The following is a 23,544-nucleotide window of genomic DNA, read 5'->3' as shown; positions in this document are numbered from 1 at the left end:
TGCCTTCAGCCTTGTTTCAAAGAGTACCATAATTTCCTACACTACTGAAACTGTGTGGGATGGCGAAATGACGCTCATTATAATGGTAAGCCAGTCAGTAGGTGCTAAGTCAAATATAAAGTTGAAACGGGTGTTATGTTTTCAGGAAAGTAATGTATAAGTTGAGAATTAGTGTAAGTTGAAAGAAGTGATATCAAAACTACACCCACTGTGTAAATCTGCGAAAATATGACGCTCAGTATAACACTCTGGTCAGTAAATATGTGATAGCAAGAATATAAAGTGGAAACGGGTGTAATGTTAGCATGAATAAAACGTGTAAGTTGAACAATAGTGTAAGTTGTAATAATTGATGTCACGAGTACACCCACATTCTGGTCAGTAAGTATGTGATAGGAATTATATAAAGTGGAATTTGTTGTAATGTTAGTAGTAAGGTATTTTATAAGTTGATTACTAGTGTAAGATGAAACAAATGATATCGCAATAACACTCCCTGTGCAAGTACGCTCTAATATGACGCTCAGTTGAATCGTAAGGTCTGAAATTATGTGATATCAATTATATCAAGTGTAAACATGTGCAATGTTAGTGGAGAATTATTATATAAGTACAAAAATAGGTTGTAAGTTGAAATAGTAGTCATAGCGACTTCACCGTGTGTGTTATTATGCGCTATTATTACGCTATATATTTACGTAAGGCCTTAAATTATCTCAAAACAGTTCTATAAAGTTGAAAAGTGTATAATGTTATTAGGAAAGTATTATGTAAGTAGAAAAAACACAATAGGAGTTGAAACAACAGTCACAGCGAGTTCACTCACTACGTAAATAAGCGCTAACATTACGCTAAATGTTATCGAAAGGCCTGTGAATACGTAAAAACAGTTCAATAAAATGTAAACTGTTATAATGTTATTGTAGAAGTATTATGTAAGTAAAAAAAATGATATGTATCATGATTTTCGAATGTTAGCGATTCATCGTGACCAGTATGCCCGATTTTGCTCGTTTCGCACGATGGTACAATGCTTATTTCTGCTCTGTTTTTGTATAAAATCCAATTTACTCTTTTATCACATGTTTTTATGTTTGTAATAAATACATATCTACTTACTTTCATTGGTTTCCCAGACTTATAATACCATAGTAAACGTTAGAGGCTCAGACCACCTACGGAGAACACGGGGCCAGGTGGGACCAAGGCATACCTGTTTAGGGCAATTATGGACCCCGGGGAACAATTTCTTTGTGACTGACCATTGTTTCTGACCAAAAGCGAAAGTTTTAGCAAAAAAAAAAAAAAAAAAGGATCGAAAAATGGTCGGGATTGGGGGGTACCATTGGTGAGAAAGTGGTTGGGACGGGGCGGGTTAATGCCACCATCCTAATGCACATGAAACCTTATATGGAAAGACGATTCCCACCGCACTGTGACATCTGTGATGCGGTGTTATCTATCAGTCATATCATCCTGCGCTGTCGGCGATTTATTCGTGAACGTGCTTCACTTATAACTTACTGCGGCGCAGCAGACGTCACCTTCACCCTTTCCACCATCCTGGGTGATGGGGATAGTGTTATGACTGATAAATTGATGGCTTTCTTGAGAGAAACCGGACTGATCAGAGTGATGTGACTTTTTTACTGTATGGTTATGGTTCTTATCGACTGTAAATATGTATACAATGTACTGTTAATTAGGGTTGACAGTTGACATATTTGAAATAGTTCCTCCTTCCCACTGACCTATTTCTAATATAGATGTCCCCTAGATTAAGCCCCATTCCTCGCCTGACAGTCACCAGCTGATGAATGCAAGTGTGCAATATAGAAAGGTATTGGGCACTTGCAGTCGATGATTAGGTTGTCCTAATTAGGGCCGACAGCTGACGTATATGGAAATGTTCCTGACTCGTCTAGTTCCCTTTCATATATTTATGTCCCCTATATTAAGTTGTACCTCGATCAGAAGGTGATGAGTGCAGGTGTGTAATGTAGAAAGGCATTACATATCTGCGGTCGATGGTGTTCTCTTGGTCGAAGCTTTTTTAACATTAGTGTAGGTCTAGTTATTTGTCTCTTAGGATTTAGTATAGGTTAGCGATTTGTCTAGGTGATTAGTTTTAGGGTCTTTAGATTAGGTATTTTTGTTTATAAATAATGTATAAAAAAATAAAAAAATAATAAAAATGATATAAAAGAATAAAAAAATAAAATAAAAATACAAAAAAATAAAATAAAAATCATATATATATATATATATATATATATATATATATATATATATATATATATATATATATATATATATATATATATATATATATATATATATATATATATATATATATATATATATATATATATATATATATATATACATGTGTGCATGAAAGTGTGTATGTTCATATATATATATATATATATATATATACAGTATATAGTATATGTACGTGTGCGTGAAAGTGTATGTTCGTATGCATGGATGTGTGTGTGTGTGTATATATATATATATATATATATATATATATATATATATATATATATATATATTTGCCTTAATGACCAGGGGCCCCAATGGTCGATAGGCAAAAAAAAAAAAAAAAAAAAAATAGAGAACCGCCAGACCACAGCTTCTCTTCAACATTGTAGGACAGTATGGTAGTTAGTGTCGAGCTCTCATCCTCCCCCCCCCTCCATTTTTTCTCCCTCGTGTAATTAGTCCTCATACTTAAAAGTTAAATAAGTCATTTTCCCCTGATCCCTCTTGTACTGATTACTTGAGACCGCCTCTTCTTTTCAACATTGCAGGTTGGTGTTGAACTCTCATCCTCCACACCCACCCCTCTCCCTTGTGTAATAAGTCATACGTTCGTGAGTTAAATTGGGCATAATTTCCCTTGATCCCTCTTGTACTGAATAACGAGACCGCCGCTTCTCTTCAATGCTGCAGATTGTCCGTTTCAAACCACTGCCAGCGCCTCACAAAATCACCCCCCCCCCCTTTTCCTAGTTCACATAGATTAAATAACAAAAATATCGGCTGGTCCATTTTGTTTACAGTCCATTTTGATTACAGTTTATTTTATCACTGTTCCTATAATATTTGTGACTTTATATTATTCTGGAGTTATACGAGTTTAATCTTAAGAGAGTGTCTTAGTATTCTTTGATTCTTCCCACGAGTCCAACTGTGACCATGGGATTAATGTATTAATATTAAGAGATTGTCAGCATTCTTCGATTCTTCCCGCGAGTCCAACTGTGACCACGGGTTTAATATATTCTTTGAGCCTTCCCGCGAGTCCAACTGTGACCACAGGATTAACATATTCACGTGTATCATGATTCTTCGAGTCTTTCCGTGAGTCCAACTTTGACCACGGGTTTATTACATCCGTGTGTATCAGTGTTCTTTGAATCTTCCCGCGAGTCCAACTGTGACCACGGAATTAACATGTCTATATGTATCAATATTTTTTCAGAATTAATTTAGTTTGTATAGTTTCATAGTTCTAGTGATTTAGATCCTCATTATTATTTCGTTTGGGTTTATTCATAGTTTGAAGAGAAATCTGTCTCAGTTCTTAATGATAAATAAAACTCAAGTTAAGTCATTACGAGTTTGGACTTTGCTATCCTCTAAGGAGTGGTATGGTACAGACGATATCGAGTGGCCTACAAAGTGTGCTTAATATCTAACGGCTGACGCACTCTCCAAAAGTTTCACGCTATTATATTTCCCATAATCTCAGAAATTATCAAATAAGATCACGCTACACATTTTCCATAATCTGTAAAATATTCTGTTATTACACTGGTGGTTTTCTATTATTTCCTTCATTATACTGGTGGCATTAGTGGTAGTATCAAAAGTTCCTTGTGTTACACTGATGACAAAATTTCTTGCATTATATATATAGCTTCCGTGGATATTAAGTTGGATATTTATCGCTTCTCTCCGTTTTGTTAGTACCATTGCCTTTTTTTCTTGATGTTAATCTTCATCCCTTTCTGATGACATGCTTACACTAATCTATCCACCAGTTCTTGCAGTTTCACTTCCGAATCTGCTACCAATACCGTGTCATCAGCATACCTCAGATTATTAATATTCTGACCACCAACCTTGCCCCTTTCCAATTCCTTTAGTTCGTCCATTACAACTTGTCCGCATAAAGAAAACAAGTCTGGCGACAGAATACATCCCTGTCTTCTCTTTTTATAGTCACTCACTGTCTTTTCTCTACGACTCTAACAGCAGCTTTTTTTTTTATTCCAGTACAGGTTTACAGTGATTCTTATATCCTTATTATCTACCCCAACCATTCGCAACATTCTCACCATCTCTTCATGCCTCACTGTTTCAAAGGCCTTTTCAAAATCCACAAAACACAAGTATTGACTTTTCTGTACTCCAAAGATCTTTCTATCAACATTCGCAATGCAAAAATAGCATTTCTAGTGCCTTTGCTCCTTCGAAATCCATACCGTTCCTTTTCCACATAGCTATTCATGTTTCGTCTTATTCTTTCCCTTATCACTCTTAACAATACTTTTCCATTTGACTCATTACACTTATTGTTATATGCCCATCACATTCCAGTGCTCCATTTTTCTTTGGTATGGCCACAAAGACACTTTCTCTCATTGCTTCTGGGATGTATCCAGCATCTTATTTTCTGTGTGCCAAAGTGGTAATTTTTTCTAATCCAAATTTTCCGGCTACCTCCATCATCTCAACCACCACTCCATCCTCTCCTACTTTATTCTTACCCATATTTCTCATAGCTGTAGTAGTATTCAGAACATTATATTACATATCACTTATATCCTTTACGCAGATAAAACTTATAAACAAACCGATAGTGAATTCAGACTCCAATACAAAAAAGGTGTCACGAACCGAAACGTTCAATTGGGCAGGCAGATGGCGAATACATACATACATATATATATATATATATATATATATATATATATATATATATATATATATATATATATATATAATATATATATATATATATATATATATATATATATATATATATATATATATATATATATATATATTCGCCTCTGTGGTACTGTGGTAGAGTGTGCGTTTCGTACACGGGTGAGCCAGGGTTCGCGCCGCGCCAGGGTTATAAAGTTTGGGAGTGTTCACCCGGCCACGTACTGCATTGGCGGACACAAGGGGTGCTGTGGTTGAACCAGCGTCGCTTACTATAAAGTATGCTTGCACCCAGTCGGCTTGCGTGGGCCGATTACACTTGGTTCACAGACTATACTCACATCCAAAGCAACTCCAACACTACAATTACAGTTACAAGCACTTCTCACCCTACATACAATCTCTAGCAGACAGCCTCTGCCACTTGGTAGAGATACATTGGCTGTATCGTCCCGACTTCGGTTCGGGATAGGCTGGTCGTGCAGTGGATACTTAAACAGCTGATGATATATATATATATATATATATATATATATATATATATATATATATATATGTATATGCTAGGAAGAAGGAACCAAAGGCCATGAGCCCGTAATAACTGTTCCTTCCAAGAAAAAAACAAAATACAAGAGAGAGCCAAATTCAAGATCCGATCATTACGAGATGCCTGGACACACTGCGTTTGAAAGACTCGAGATCGTCGGAAGCAAGAAATACAGACAGAGGGAGACAGTTCCAGAGAGTTGACCTGCTGCATAAATGGAGGACTGGGAGTAACGGTTAACTCTTGCAGTAGAGAGTTGGACAGAAAAGGAATGAGAGTTTGCTGCTAGACAGGTGCTATGCACCCATCGTAGAGGTGGAGGAATGCAAGCAGACAGTTCAGAGGAGCAGTGACCAGTTAAGTATCGATAGAAAAGAGATAAAGTTGCAACAGTGCGGCGAAGAGACAGAGGTTGAAGGGAGCCAGTAAGAGGAGGAGAGTTAACCCCTTAACTGTGGGACGTCACTTTTGCGATTCTGTGTTATTTTGAAGTCGCCCAGGCTTTCAAGTGGTGGCTTGTATCATCTGTCAGTACTGCCAGTGTCCAGCTATAGTCAGTGCTGCTAATGTCAGCTGTAGTCTCATCCATTGTTGACAATATAGCTATATTTCTCCTGTCCTTGACTCCCCTCCTTACCTCCCTTCCATTACCCTCTCCTCCCGCCTGCCCAGCCGTGCTGCTCTACGCAAATCCTGCCTGGATTTTTTCCACTCATTTCATCCATTGAAATGTGCCCTATGCCCTATTCTTATACAAAATAATATATATAAAAAAGAGAAAAGGTAATTGATACTGCCATACACCTGGAATGGGCTAATTATCACGTGGCAACATCCCACGTGCACTCGTTCACTAATTTTCCCTGTTTATTTACTCTTGAAATATGCCGTATGACCTGTTCTCGTAATTAAAATATATATAAGAAAGGAAGGGAGAAACCTAAGTGACATTTACATTCACCTGGAACTACCCAATTTATTATGTATTGTCTAGATTTCCTGCCAATCATTTCACAGCATATAAATCAGCAGCTGTCACCACCCTGACAATGTCAACCCTTCCCTGCCCATAATACGCCACATCACTCAGTTTACTGTCGTCTTTCGACGTGAAACCATGTCGGATTCCCGCCCCTCCATTTCCGCCGCTTCTGCGCCCACTGGAAAGGGCCCCATGACCTCTACCCCTACTAAACCTCGCATGGGAAGGGGTAAATGACTAAATGCCTCTGCTGTGGAATGTGAACTGGCTAATTTATCCATGATAATAATGGATAGTGACTACAATCTTTCTGGTGAATCGTGTGATGTGGAGTAATGACAGCGAAAGTGAAAGCTTCGCTCTCTATGCTGGTTTACTGAACGAGAAAGTGAATGCCTGAAGTGAAAATAAACTACTAGTAGTGAAGGAAACTTGTGGATAAATATTGTATATATAAATAATTGTAATAAAGTACTAAGAATATAAAGTGTGAGTGTGTTTATAAATAATAAATGACAGCTCTGCCTCAGAATACCAGCGGGGAATGAGCGTGGGTGGAGAGCTCGTATACACTCGTAATTTACATTGCTTTCACAGTGTTTTTTTTTTTGAGTATGGATTCCAAACTACTTGAAATTCTTAGAATTGTGTTTCTAATTATAATATCAGGCAGTGGTAATCATATTACGGGGAGTCGGGAAGTGTAAAGTGGAGACTTCGTTACCAAACTTCAGAAGTCTCCACAAGTCCTACGGTAGTCAACGAAGGCTCAACAAGCGTCGCAGGACAAAGCTGATGGTATGTGCCGTAAGCATAAGTAATTATGATATTCTAGGACTGATTACTGATTTATGGCAAATATTTTTAAAAATCAGTTGGAGCGCGATAATCCTCGCGGGATGGGCACGGAGCGCTTCCGACATCCCCGCAGTTTAGGGGTTAATGAGACGGAAAGCCTTTGACTCCACCCTGTCGAGAAGAGCTGTATGTGGGGAACCTCCCAACACATGCGAGTTGTACTCCACACAGGGGTGGATAAAACTGGTGTATAGTCAACAATTGTACAGGGGTAAAGAAGGAACGGAGTCAGCTTAGCGCACCTAATCTCTTGGAAGCAGATTTAACAAGAGATGTAATATGATCTTTCCAAGATAAGTCCCGCGTGAATGAAACCCCAAGCATGTTCAAGGATGATGCAGGATTAAGCTGAATATTATTAAACATTACTGGGTACACCTGTGGAAGATTTTTTCGGGTTGATAGGTGTAAGAACTGAGTCTTTGATGCATTAAAAACAACAAGATTATTTTTACCCCACCCAGAGATACGAGCCAAGTTAGACATTAGGTGTGCCATAGCCTCATCCCTTGTTTGTTGAAGTAACTCTTGAGATGGACGTTGCGGGAACTGAATGGAAAGGTGAAGGATGGAGTCATCAGCGTACGAACGGATAGGGTTAGATGTACAGCTTAGAAGGTCATTCATGAATGACCTCAGAGCCCTGAGGAACACCACTATTGATAGATCTTGGAAAAGAACGATGGCCGTCTACAACAGCAGCTATAGAACAACCAGAAAGGAAGCTATAGATGAAGGCACAGTTAGAAGGATAGAAACCATAGGAGGGCAGCTTGGAAATTAAAAATTTATGCCAGACTCGATCAAAAGCCTTTGAGATGTCAAGTGCAATGGTAAAGCTTTCGCCAAAGTCCCGAATGGAGGATGACCAGGAGTCTGAAAGGTAGGTAAGAAGATCGCCAATGGAGCATCCCTGACGGAATCCATACTGACGATCAGAAAGAAGGTTGTGATAGAAAAGATGCCTTAAAATTTTTCTATTAAGAATTGACTCGAAAACTTATGAGACACAGGATGTTGAATCAGTTGGATGATAGCCAGAGGGTTGGGAATGGTCACCCTTCTTTTGGGCTGGCTGAATGAGAGCAAACTTCCAGCAGGAAGGAAAGGTATAAGTTGATAGACAAAGGCTAAAGAGTTTGCCTAGGCAGAGTGTAAGCACAGAAGCACAGTTCTTGAGAACAACAGGAGGGACTCCACCAGGCCCATATGCCTTGCTAGTATTGAGGCCTGTGATGGCAGAAAATACATTAGCTGGAGAAATTTTAATGTCAGCCATGAGGAAGTCAGAGGGGGGAAGTGGTGGAGGAATAGCACCAGAATTGTCTAAGTTGGAATTGGAGGAGAAAGTCTGAGAGAAGAGATCTGCTTTATCAGTAGAAGAAATAGCTACAGAACCATCAGAGTGGATATGAGGAGGGAAGGATGATGAGGTAAATTTGTTAGAAAGGTTTTTGGCGAAATGCCAGAAGGAGTGGGAAGAATTCGAGTTGGAGAGTTGAGAGCATTTAGTCCGGACGGAATAATTTTTAGCAGAGCGAAGAACAGACTTAGCACGATTCCGGGTAGAAACATAATAACGATGTGATTCAGTGATGGGTTGGTTCCGGTACCTTTTATAGGCTCTCTCCCTGTTGCGGACAGCATTAGAACAAGCGAGATTAAATGAAGGCTTTCTTGCATTAATCAAAGGATAAGAGAAACAATGTATGCTTTCATGCCTGAGAGAATAACCTCCGTAATGTGCAAGGCACACTTAGATGGCTTCCAGCCATGGAAGTAATAATCATTCCACAGAAAATCAAAGAAGTACTGCCTGAGGGCCTCCCAATCCGCAGTTCCAAAGTGCCACAGATGACGTTTCTTTTGAGGGTCCACAGGCCATACTGGAGCGATAGTACAGGTTTCTGTAATAAGGTTGTGATTGAAAAGCCCAATGGAGAGGAAAGATTAACAGTGTAAGCAGAAGGATTAGTTGTAAGGAAGAGGTAAAGTATGTTGGAGCTCTCTCCAAGGTGGTCAGGGATACGGGTAGAGTGCTGTACAAGCTGCTCTAGGTCATTCAGGATAGAAAAGATGTAGGCTTGTTCATCAGGTGGATCAGTGAAAGGAAAGGAGAGCCAAAGGTGGTGGTGAACATTGAAATCTCCAAGAATGGAGATTTGAGAAAAAGGAGAAGTGGATGGAATGTGTTCCACCATAGAAGAAAGATAGCCAAAGAATTTTTGATAGTCAGTTAATCAGGTCAGGCGCGGGTAAGGGGATGGGTCTATTATGATGTGGCAGGAGTAAACCAGCGCAGCTGTCGGGGCCTGCTGCGGATGTCAGTGATTGCACTGTGCAGGTGACCCTCGTGCGGTGTGGTGCAGTGAGGATCTGTCCCTTCTCCCCTTTGGGGCTAAGATGCGAGTAAATGTGTTTGAATGGATGAGTTAATTGGGAGTGTGTCGTCCTGTCTCGGCTACCTCCCTTTCCTTGGGGGAAGCAGCCTAGGTATATAGATAGATAGATAGTAGAATTAAGGGATAAGTAAACAGCACAGATATATTTAGTCAGAGAAGAACAAGAAAGCCGAAGCCTTAGAAAACACAAAAATTTCGTGGCCATATCAGGCTACTTAGAACTTTCACAAATGTGAGCCGTTTGTGGACCCGTTTTGCATTGCTGGAAATGAACACTTTATGTGCGGACGCAGGAACAACTGCTTTATCTCTCCTGGAAACAATAGGAACAACGAGGGGTAAAGAAACGCATTCAGAAAATTTCAACTGACATGAAACTGAAACGAGACTATCTGTGACCCAAGTGCATCCATGCTGCAACTTTAATCGAAATCATTTTTCCAGTTTCGGGAGCACAGCATGAAAGCACACATTCTCATTCCCTCCCACACGCACAAGCCCAGGATTATTGTATACGGGATACTGTCTGGGCAGTATGGTTTAGGCGGCACCTGACATCATTTTCGCGAAACAGCAGTTGAGTGGTTATTCTTTGCTATTTATGAAGCTCTGGGCCTGATATAGCTGGGGTTCAAATCAATGAGTGTACAGCTGGTGCCAAATGACTCGGGTGTCCACCCACCATTCGGAGTTTGTAGGTAAAAATAAGTATTTAGTGCAACACCCTGAGGAGGAAAATGAGATAACCTGGATGAAGCCTTAACATCCCAAGACAGAGAGTCAATAAACCTCTACGGGCATTGAAGCCTGAGATACGGAGGTAACACCACAGGCAAGCTCCCCCACTTTTACCTAAACCGGTCCATTATATTCTGATTAAGGTAGATCTCTTGTACCGATGGGGTTTAATGAAAATTACATCTAGCTGCTCCAAGTACAAAAGTCTGTCCTGTACTGCATACAAATATCAATTGGTAGGAAGAATAAAATATAGAACTCATTGCCGTATTGGAGGTGTAGCAACATGCCGTACGATAATTATATACAGTAAGTACTCGAAAAATTTTGGAATTTAGGAATCTTGTGTCCGTAGAGTATGAAAAAAAAAAATGCAACACTAAATATAACTGAAACAGCAGTAATTAGAGGAACTGCAATGCAAGATGTAAACGAAACTAGCAGAAGGTATTACATGGCATTAATGAGGTGATCCATCAGCTCATTATATACATCAAGATAGCCAGATATCACCAATTAACAAGGCTGGCAACAAAGAAACTAAGTTCTTAAAGTCAGTTGCTACATTCTAAGAGGTTGTAGAAAAATGAGAACGGCATTGCAAATAATGATAAGTGGTGATATCAAGTGGGTGACATTTACATTAAATGATGACTTGTACAGGAGAACTTGGAGAAGAGACTTTTAGATGGATTGGTTGACAAAGACATATTTTACCCTTTCAACCGGAGAACGTTATTTATATTTTTTTCTTGCCACCTTAGTTCAGCATTATTCAACTTAGAAGTTTCGAAGTCGCACTAGTAGAAACAGCATTCACGAACGTCACTATAACAACACATCTTCCCTAAGCCACATTAAGTCACTAGTCGCTGCTCAGTAGCCAGAATGATAAAGAACAAGTAGACAAGTATTAGATGTGGAAGCTTCAGGATAATTCCCCTGGTATGGTGTGTGGTGTGGTGTGTTGTGGTGTGGCATGTTGTGGTGTAGTGTGTTGCATTGTCTTGTGATGTGGTTTGTTTTGGTATGGTGTGGCTTCGATAAACATACGAACGTCAACGGGATTCAAGCAGCTCGCATCCTAATATTTTGAGTGGCAGACACACGGACGAAGCCACGCAAAGAGGTACTACCGCATAAATATATATACGTCTGGTTGAAGTAGCTTAAAGATATCCAGTGTCACTTCCAATAAAAGTACGATATAATGACATGTGTTGAGGACTAGAGTGTACAGGATGGTTCAAATATTGCGTCCCCTTGACACTGCGAGAGATGACTTGTGTGTTGAGGTGATGGCTTGGTTTGCTGCCATGAGTTATACAAGCATTTTGGCTGCCTCATGAATCTACTATACTATGTCCACTTTACCTCGGCCTAAAATTACCATCCCTCCATCTTGAATACCGGGCAGTAACTAGAGATTAATATTAGAATTTGATGCCAGTCACGAAGAAGCGCTACAGACAGCATGTAAAGTCAAAACACTGTTTTTCCTGCCACTGAGCTAGGTGAAATACGTTACAAGAGGGTGAAAAATCTGGCCAAGTTAAAATGAATGAACTATAGCCTCAGACGCCATGACTTCGTAGGAAAAAAAAAAAAGTTATGAAAAATGACATAGGTAATGGATAGAAAAGACAATGATGCAGGCAACTGATGAGAAATCACCAACTAAAATTCGAGGACACTCAATATGTAGTCTAGTCTACACCAAAAGAGGGAGATAAGAGCGTGACAGTTCATGGCAAAGATATCATAGTAATATATGCACTGCAGTTACATGACGGTCAGGCATATGCTCAACTCTAACACTCTTAGGTCCCTATGGTCACACTTAGCAAAATAAAATCGTTTGACCGTCGATGATTTTAAGTAACAAAATTCTCCCTACTGTAGGAAGTTTAATGGTGTCAGTACTAATTCTGTTGGTATCCTATATTTCACTCTTAGTTGATTTGTTGGTGGCCACCCCTTACTGGAGTTTGGCGTCAGCTACAAACAGTTAGATGGATAGATAGATAGACAGAAGACAGATAGACAGAAAGAGAGACGGAAAGATAGATGGATGGGTAGATACAGATAGTTAGAAAACCTGAAAGACACAAAAGCTGTTGGTGCCAAAAAATGTTGAAATACAGTGGAGAGAGTTTAATGAATTGGCGAAATGTATAGGCAGATTATATGAGTAATGCTGTCCTTGCTGAAAAGAAATGAGACAACTTCTACATGATTTAAGCACAGGAACCCCGGAATGTATTTATTTCACTTCAGCTGCTACAACACGATTAACTTCTGCGTAGGATGTGTCTCTTAGTAGTATATTATTCTTCAAGGCTTTATCAAAATTTTTCAGTATCAATACTCCATCCTAAAATAAATAATATGTCTTAGATATGCAAGATACACAAGGAAAAAGACATAAAAGAATATTATGGGATTGAGAGGTTACATATGCTAAAATTGTTTTGTCCTTTTGTTAGTAATGAAGTGCTTTTAAAGGCTTACTAAGTGTATGAGCCACAACAGCCTGCTTTAACACATTAGTATTTATTAATATTCTGCTCCCACATGGTAAACATTCGTATCCTGTGGCGCTGACAGGGAGTCTACAGTGCATCACTGATGGATAGAAGCCACTGCCGCATCCTCCCAGAAACTAAACCTCGTCATGCAGAAGCACCCTGGTCCGAACCTAATCATAAGCTGTCACAACGGGAAGCAAAGCAGCAGTTGTTTACCTGTGGTCGACCAGTCTGCTAAGCAGGGATTAAGCAACAACAACAACTCGTATATTATACATTGGAGGCTCCTAACGGTGAAATGATCAAATAATTTACTTTTAAAAAATAATCTTGCAAATAAACTTCTTCCATTGCATGTCATCTCACTCAGTTTCTCTGCTTCCTTGCTACCCCATATTAAACTAATGATAAAACAACCATAAAAAGGGGGTATATCAATGCTTCCTACTGCATAAAGTCTATCTTAGACTGAATATAGCCATCTAGTGACACCGTGACCAAAATAAAAGATATCACTGGATTCAGAGGAATAACTTAACGACTACATACACGCCTATTCATTATCAGTTTCTTTCATTCACATTCTCTGACAGGGAGAGAATATGTACGGGCGAAAATTTAATATCCGACCGGTGATGAAGGATCGACTGCGGATACTGTGGATGTGGTTGGGAGGCGTGTCGGTGCGAGAAATAGCCCAGGAGACAGGCACCAGTACCTCCACAGTGTACCGCTGGATCCATCGCTGGCAGAAAGAGGGGACAGTGGAGACCAGACCTCGCAATCGGAAGCGCCAGAGTCAATCCACTTACTGGGCTAATAATGCCACTTCACAAACCACGACTTGCCCTTCACATCAGCGATCAGCCATCATCCCCACAACATATGATCCAGAGTACTATAGTATAACCCTAAACTTTCATCCTGTTAGCACATACGTCTCAGAGACCTTCACGCAGAGTGTCGCCCAGATAAACAGGCAGTGCATTACAGAATGATCTATAAACATTAAGTCATGATTGTGATAAAATCTAAGGCTAGTGATAAAGTTAGTTGTATAGCTGTCTACCTTTGCACATGTCCATTACGGTGATGTATTATTAATTATATTCTCGATTAAGATATGAAAATATAATTGCTTCTTCATGTTCAAAGAATCGGGCAGAGTAAAAAAATAAATAAATATAACTACAGTTAGCAGAAACCTGTCTCCGGCCAAGATTTTTCTACACACATCCACACAGGCAAACTTCAAGCTTCCTAGTGTGAAAACTGTGGTTGTACCTAACGGATAGGGCGTAAGGGTAGGCTTTGGCTTACTCCTGAGCCCCCCCCCCCCACACCCAAAGGCTTATTTAGCACACCAGGGGAGACATGTCTCCTGTTCTACAGATAGTTCCTAATTACCCGTCCCCGCCCCATAGGAGCTCGGGGACTGATATTGTTTTCACTCGGTTTGTCTGTTTGATTGTTTTTCTTTCTGTCTGTCTGTCTGTCTGTTACAACTTTACGCAAAAACCACCGGTGCGATTTTAATTAAAATTACAGGGATGGTCGGGTATGACCTTCTGATCACCTGAATAAATTTTGGGTTAAATTGGGCCAAGGCCTAAAAAGTAAAGAAAACAGAGATGGGAAAAAATCGTTTTTTCGCCATAATTCCTTTTAAATTCGTCAAATCGACATAAAACCAAGACTTAAAAGTGCATCTTTCAAATCTACATCGTATAACATGCCTCATTACATCAGTGGGTTCACCCTCCCCCAGTTAAGGGTAGGGGGGGTCATTGTTGGGTGGGTCGGGCCTAAAATTTCAAAGGGGCATAAAATTGTCAATTTTCACCCAATTTACTCCAAATTATATGTGACATCTTTTACTAGATATCCTGTTGTGTTTATATGTCAGCACTAAAATGACTGCCGGGGACAGGTTTGCTGTGCTTTGGCACTGCCTCTTGTTTCATGAAAAGAAATGTGTATGATATGAGAAAGATAAGAGTAAAAGAAAAACTGTAGTGATAAATAAGGATAACAATGAACCAGCAGGACTGTCAGTGAGAACCAAATGGGTGATAGTGCTAAAAATATCAACTACATCAAAGAACCGACATAATTTTGTCCTGTATTCTGAAGGTAACCAGAGTCCCACTTCTAGGTGGGGGAGGCGGTGGCTGAATCGGTAGAGAGGCGGCCCTAAGGCCTGATGGACCCAGGTTCGAATCCTGGCTGGGATAGGGAACAGTTTCAGGATTTGACTTTTCATAAAAAGCAGACTTTTCTGATCTACCACATGACCCGCCGACATGTCGTAAAAATACCCCCGCTAATACCAATACATCAGTCCTGTATGAGACAGCCCTAGCATGTATTCAATACGGAAGGTGGGTGTTAGCGCCGAAGTGGTGACATGTGGAGGTGTAGGAGGACTACTGGGCCTTGGGATAGGCTACTGCCCCCGAGATATAGGCCCTGAAGCCTTTGCCCAGAGTCGGACACATTAAAAAAAAAAAAAAGGTAGGACAGTCCTGCTTTATATTTACGCTTGTCCAGCCTTTTTAACTGTGATTTAAATGTCCCGCTTTTTAACCCCTTAACCGCGGGGATGTTGGGAATGTGCTGCATGCGTCCCGCGGAGATAATCACGCTCGAACTGACTTTTTAAAGATATTTGCCAAAAATCAGTTATTAGTCCTAGAATATTATAATTAAATGTGCTTATGGCACATACCTTCAGCTTTCTCCTGGGGTGTTTGTTGAGCTGTCATCAACTAGTGTAGGACTTGTGGAGACTTCTGACGTTGGTAAATGAAGTCTCCACTTTACACTTCCTGATACCCCATAATATGGTTACCACTGCCTGATATTATAACTAAAAACACTATTTTATAAATTTCAAGTAGTTTGGAATTCATATTCCCCCAAAAAAACACTGTGAAAGCAATGTAAATTACGAGCGCATACAAGCTTTCCACCTGCGCTCGTTCCCCGATGGTATTCTGAGGTGGAGCTGTCATTTATTATTTACAAACACACTCACACTTTACATTCCAAGTACTTTATTACACTTATATATATATACAATATTTATCCATAAGTTTCTTTCAGTAATAGTAGTTTATTTTCAATCCACGTTCAGTAAACTAACGTAGAGAGGGAAGCTTTCACTTTCACTTTCATTACTCCAAGTCTTTATACATGCTAGAGTTAAGCTTTCACTTTCACTTTCATCACTCCAAGTATTTATACCTGTATTCTAATATTGCTAATTATTTACATCTTTATTAACATTCTCTATTTTTTTTTACATTATTTACATTTCAGTTTTATTTACACTATGTTATGCACTGTCACTTGCAGTAACTTATAAAACTATTTTTGAATGTTCAATTATATTTACATTCATTGCTTTCACTTGCTATTTACCCATTATATACACGTTATTTACATTTCCACTTGCATTGTTTTAGTCACCAGAAAGATCGTAGTCACTGTTCTTCATTATCATTGATAAATTAGCCAGTTCACGTTTCACAACAGAGTCACTTAGCCCTTTACCCCTTCCCACACGAGGTTTAGTAGGGGTAGAGGACACAGGGCCCTTTGCAGGGGGCTAAAAAGCCACGGAATTGGACAGGCGCGAATCCGACATGGTTTCACCTTGAAAGACGACAGGAAACTGAGTGATAATTGTGGCCTAAGGGTAGTGAAGGGTTGACAATGTCAGTGTGGTGACAGCTGCTAAATAATATGCTATGAAATGATTGGCAAGAAATCTAGACAATACATAATAAATTAGGCAGTTCCAGGTGAATGTAAATATTACTTAGGCTTCTCCCTTCCTTTCTTATATATATTTTTGATAGGAGAATAGGTCATATGGCATATTTCAAGGGGAAATAAACAGGGAAAATTAGCGAACGAGTGTACGTGGGGTGTTGCCAGATGATAATTAGCCCATTCCAGATGTAGGCTATGGCAGTATCAATTACCTATTCTCTTTATTTTATATATTATTTTGTATAAGAATAGGGCATAGGGCACATTTCAATGGATAAAATGAGTGGAAAAGTCCGTCCAGGATTTGCTTAGTGCAGAGCAGCTGGGCAGACAGGAGGAGAGGGTAGTGGAAGGGAGGAAAGGAGGGGAGTCAAGGACAGGGGAAAAATTGCTAAACTGTCAACAGTGGATGGGAGTACAGATGTCATTAGGAGAACTGAGTATAGCTGGGCACTGGTAGTACTGATAGATGATACAAGCCATCACTAGAAAACCCGGGCGAATTCAAAATAACACTGAATCACAAAAGTGATAATGAAAATATCTTAAATGACCTGCTTTTAGAAAATTTCTGTTACATTAGATATAACATGAGCTTCTTTTATGAATTTATGATGAAATGGTAAAATCAAGCACAATCCCAACCAAATGAAATACTAAATTGTTAATACAAAGTGTGTAATACTAACCAGTAACTTTGGTCGGCCCAGTCACCATACTGTATGGTATGTTCGGACTTCATGTGAAACGTTAGTGTTTGATGAGCAGCCTCAGGATGAGGTGCAACACTGTATATATAAACACACGTATGTGTGTGTTTGTGTGTGTGTGTGTGTGTGTGTGTGTGTGTGTGTGTGTGTTTATCTATCTATCTATCTATCTATCTATCTATATATATATATATATATATATATATATATATGTGTGTGTGTGTGTGTGTGTGTGTGTGTGTGTGTGTGTGGTATAATGGTAGAATGTGCGTCTCGCAAGCTGGTGGACGCTGGTTCGCCTCCGTCCCGTTGTAAAAACTTTGGGAAGCATTCACCGAGCCACTCAGTGCTTTGGCGGACACAAGGGGTGCTGTGGTTTAACCAGTGTTGCATACTAATATGCTTGCACCAAGTCGGCTTAAGGCAGGCCGATTACACTTGGTTCACAGACTGCACACACATCCAAAGCCACTACAACATCACAATCACACTCACAAGCACTTCTCACTCTACGTAGTCTCTACCAGACAGCCAAAATCGTCCCTGCTTCGTTAGGGATAGGCCGGTCCTGCAGTAGACACTCAACAGCTGATGATGATGATGATATATATATATATATATATATATATATATATATATATATATATATATATATATATATATATATATATATATATATATATATATACAGTATATATTTACACACACACGTGACAGTGTCCCACCTTTAGCTCCAATAAGTCTGGTCACCTTATGTATTCTTGCCTTCACTAGCTGATTTTATTGTGGATAGAACAGATTATTCGAAATGGAGGGGCTACATATAGCGATCATGAACCCCTTTCAAAACAAAAGGTGTTAATAAATTAAGTAATATCGAATGGTGGAAGCGAGTACTACATGAAAATCACTTTCTCGTGATAAAGGGCTTAGAGAACTAGAACAGTGGTAGATGTAGATATTATTTGAACCATCTCGTAGCAGATACAACTGGCGGTGGCTCAATCGGTAGAGAGGTGGCCTGCAGTCCTAGCGGACCCAGGTTCGAATCCCGGCTGGGGCAGGGAACAGTTTAAGGATTTGAATTTCGTAAAAAAGTATACTTTCCTGATCTACCAGATGACCCGCCGACATGCCGTAAAAATACCCTCGCAAATACCAATACACCAGTCCTGTATGAGACAGCCCTAGCATGTATTCAATATGGACGGTGGGTGTTAGCGCCGAAGTGGTGACATGTAAAAGTGTATGATGTGTAGGAGGACTGCTGTGCCTTGATGGCAGGCTGTGAAGCCTATGCCCAGAGTCGTATACATAAAAAAATAGAAGTAAAAACTATAGTATTTGATTCCAGTTACCGCCTGAGTAATATATTCAGTTAAAATTTAGTACGAGATCCTGGTAGTACTAAGATTTTCGCCACAATCCATCTCATAATGAGGATAACACTAGTAATATATTCTAGCCAAATTATTATTATTTTTTTTTTTTTGGCAACAACTCAGTGAAGGATAGTGTTACTACTGTCACCACGAACCCTCTTCCAGCCTGCGGGCAAGATTTTTATTTAGCTTTTGATATCTCTAAAAAAATTTATTCACTTTAATAGACTTACATAACTGGAAGGGTCGGATATCGCCTTCATTCGCCCATTTAGCACAGGAGGTAACTGTAAGGTCAAAAATAGTCTGTTAGCCTAGTTAGAATACAGTGACAACAAAATAACTTAGGAATATCAAGTTCATACAGAGGACTTTATTATTACCCCCTAGCGAGACAATAATATGATTGGCTGTGTCTGTGTGTGTGTTTACCTGTTTCCAAAATATATCAAAATTAGGTGGGCAGATTGTATCCAAACTTCGCAGGTAGTATCCCGAGATATATCCACGTGTTTGTTAATAATTCTGGTGATGCTGCATTGATATTCCCCAGATTGCCGGAGGATTTTGCAATAAAGAATAATATCTAAGCTTTTCTTTTAGCTTGCCATTATTCACCATACTCTATGTACCCTTAACAAAGAGAACGACTATTTATAAAGGAACTATTAGAAATTCTTCAAATGTGTGTTATAATCAGTGACCTTTACAACATAATTCTCTTGGCTTCATGATTTTATATGCTAGAGTAACATTAAAATTAGAAGGAGTAAACAGCGAAATCCTAAGACATTTTTTTCTTTTCAGTTTTGGCAAAGCTCTTATGATATACCTCCAGTTGCCTGGGAATTACTGATCTAGATTCTTTGGTGATGGTGGGCGGTATGCATTAATGGGTGACTGACTTTTTCTTTATTTATATTACATTTTCTATAGCCATATGACATTATTCTGCCTGTGATAGAGTTTTCACGCTGCAAAAGTTAGATATACCTTTAATCCTGTCCATTCTGTGATAATTAACCCCTAATTGCCGGGTGTCAGTAGGAACTGCACTTGTTTTCCCACTACATTTTGAAGCAACTGCCACTTTATCTCGTCACCAAAAGCTCGGGGGAGGCTCCCACCAGCCCGCCCAACCATCTCTTTGACTTTGCCAGGTGTAGGACAATCTTTTCTTACCCTGTTTCATCCGATTTCGTTCCCAACTCACATGGACTTTTGCCTCATCCACCCCTGCCAAGAGTCTTTCAAAGGATACTAGGAAAGGACATAGTGATAATGTCATAGGGCATGCCTTGGACACCATTGTGTCTAGTTTGTCTGGTAATGGAAATGTTATCACATAGAGAGCAAAGCCATAGTCAGGGCCGGGGGCAGATGCACGAACACATCATGTTTTTCGTGGTGAAAGTTAGTCCTGTTCCTCACGTCATTACTCATCAGTGCAACGACTTAGCGACCTGGGGATATTTTCATTTGCAAGAAGAGTTGTTGAGTAATATGGTCTTTAATCAATTTCCCTAACTGCTTTAGTTTCTGAGATATTGAGGTTAGAAGTAAAGCTATGTTTTTTTTTTTTTTCCAGATCAAAGTGAGGTGCAGATTTTAGCCCAGCGTCCATGGGTTAAAAAAAAAAAAAACACTGAAGGGACTTACATTCTCAAGATAAAGGTGATCATGTAAGCATAATCATGCTGGCCAGTAAAGCCCTATTGTTGGTTACGGTGGCTGTGTCAGTGACTGATGCTGAAACACTGTCTCTCTCGCCTTCCCCAGGTATATCATTAAGTACACAAAGTTTTGAAGTGTCTTAGTCTTCTATTCTTGTTGTTACTTAAGGAGGTTCCCTAACACCTATTCCTTAGTTATTTATTTTGAGAAATGTCTGATTATCCTTTTGCACATTATCTATGCTGAATATGGCAGTGTTAGCAGATAATATATACCACAGAATTGGACAGTAAGTCGTAATAAGAAAAATCAGTCCCTTAAGACAAGGTGTTGGGAACCCCCTTAACCAACGAGAATATATGCTTGAAACTGTCTCCTAGTACAAAGGCTGGTTATTATAATTAGGTAAATAATTAAATAGACCAAAAGTAGCACTCAGAAAGTTCAACATCTGAATCCACCAGCTGACCTGAGTCAAATATTTAGCTTTACCCTTTGATTTTAACCTTTGACAAATTATTAACTACAACTAATTTCTGACTTCGTGCTAAACCCCTAACGACTCCGACAGCTTTGGTTCAGATCAGATCAGCAGTACTGTTTCCGCATATTGATTTTGCAGTGACTTTGACTTTTGACCTTTTCCTGTGACCCTGGCCTTTAATAGATTATTCCCCAAATCGAATATCTTTATCGTTGTTATTAACATGAACCATTCCACAAAGTTCAGTCTACAATGCATAAAAACTGGTTAAGTCGACCATGCCATGTGACCTCGGGCTGTGACCTATTGTTTCAACCTGCCACACCCCAGCAGATTTTTCACCAATGACTCCCCCAATTGTGACAGATTTTTTTTTTTTTTTTTTTTTTTGGTGCTAAAACCTCCACTTTTTATGAGAAACATCGAAATTTCAGAGAGAAATTACTCACCTGAGCTTAGAAATGCCTGGTACAGGTGACCCTACCCTCACCTGGTACCATGTTCTATCAAGCCCAGCTCGAAAGAAGACGTTTTCTATGGGAGGGTTAACTATCCCAAACCACTCAGAATAGTTCAATATTTATTTATTTGGTACGAATTTTATGTAGTACAATAGTGTATTCGTTTTCACACAGTAATATAGGTGATATAAGCGTTGTTTCACTCAACAAACACATTAACAAACCACACCATTTCCAGTGACATTACCTGCTCATCACTTCTGACTGTTTCTTCCTCAAACACCACGTAAAATTTGTCCTCCACACTGTCATCGATAGGGGACTCACTCTTGCCTTGAATTTCGTACCATGGAACGACATCTCTTTACCGGCCAGGTCACTGGTAACAGGTGAGTTGCTGAGACAAAATAACGTGTGTGGGGGGGGAGGTCACGAGGGATAAGGCATTGTCCCCGTCTGGCCTCGGGTAGAGGAAGGTGTCCCAAGTATACATACCAAAAATCACACGTGAAATTTGAAAAAGGTGCAAATGATGGATATTGCAATTGCAGCACATACGTCAACGGGAGTCACAGTGACAAAACGTTCGGGCACATATGTACTTCAACGGGATGCAGCGGGTTAAAATATAAGATCAACCTTCTGAGTGATCCTCAGCGCATCCATCCAAGCTTCACTCATATCAGATGAACACTCTGTGTGTGTGTGTGTGTGTGTGTGTGTGTGTGTGTGTGTGTGTGTGTGTGTTTGATTATTATTTATTTCTTCTTTAATAGACTAAGAGGTTAAGGACCTATCGTACTGAGGAAAATAATATATCACTGAATGATGTACCACAAATTCCAAGAACTTTTGTACACATTAACAATACAGTTAATTTTTCTGTAGATTTCAAAGACGTGATGGCGGATGCAACCCTGATGATCGGTTCAGTGTTGAGGACACTGTTACATGATAATTGCTACGCCATCCTCCTCTCTGATGGCTTTACATATCACAGCACAATATTTAAGGTAATGTGAATCCCTTCCTCATGAGGACGCCTTATCTTTGCTGTATGAGTAGGAATGAAATTATTTAACTTATATAAGTCTTTCCGTTTTGATAAGGTTAACATCAGTACGAAAATTAGCGAATAACAACATTATTAAAGAAAGAACTGTGTGGTAACTAGAAACAGTGTGATGAGGGTAGATGATGAGACAAAGTCTGCATCTATCTGGTTTAAAGGAAACGTGGAAAGTGCATGGATGATAATAACTATGTGGTTATACAGTGGCCAATTATTCCAGCTTTAGTTATCATTTTTATTTGGTAGGTAATATTTCTCTAAGCATAACTGATTCTCTTTTACATGATGCGTTTCGAAGGAAAATGACCGTCAAGCCCTAACTGAGGAGTAGACAAGGTGAAGCTGTGGACTGTAATTACTGTATATGCACACACAACTTGTAAATTACAGTATGTATCACTGTACCTATTACGAGAGTTACACTACGTTACTTTCTAACCAGATGGACGATTTGCGATCGGCGTGGGGTATGGGTGTGTTCGAGGTGGGTATGGACAGACAGGATGATAATACAACGCAGGATCAGCTCTCCCAAGTGGTCAACCAGGCTCACCAGGTAAAACGTCATGCATCATTTCATATTAACGAGTTGGGTATTTTGTCGCCTTAGGAAGTTTTCTACCATGGCTGATATAGATTATACACATATGCATACATCCATATTATTTATCTATCAGTCTATCTATCTACTGCCACACGCTTTTATCCCATATGGGGTGGCCACAAACAAATCGCCTCCACGACGTCCTGTCCCCCGAGATTTCACTACCCTGCTCCCAGCTCACACCCCCCTCCCTCATATACCTTTCCATTCCATCCCTATATCTCATCCTTGGCCTCCCCCTCCCTCTCTCCCCCTCCACTTCACTCACACTCATACATACTCTCCTCGTCAGTCTCTCACTCTCCATCCTCTCCACATGGCCAAATTACCTCAGTGTGTTTCTTCTAACGCTTTCTAACACAT

This window comes from Coenobita brevimanus, chromosome 40 (genome assembly GCF_032717465.1).
Source record: "Coenobita brevimanus isolate Jiangsu-jjx chromosome 40, ASM3271746v2, whole genome shotgun sequence".
Classification (NCBI taxonomy): Eukaryota; Metazoa; Arthropoda; class Malacostraca; order Decapoda; family Coenobitidae; genus Coenobita; species Coenobita brevimanus.
Note: the sequence above shows the minus strand (reverse complement) of the source record.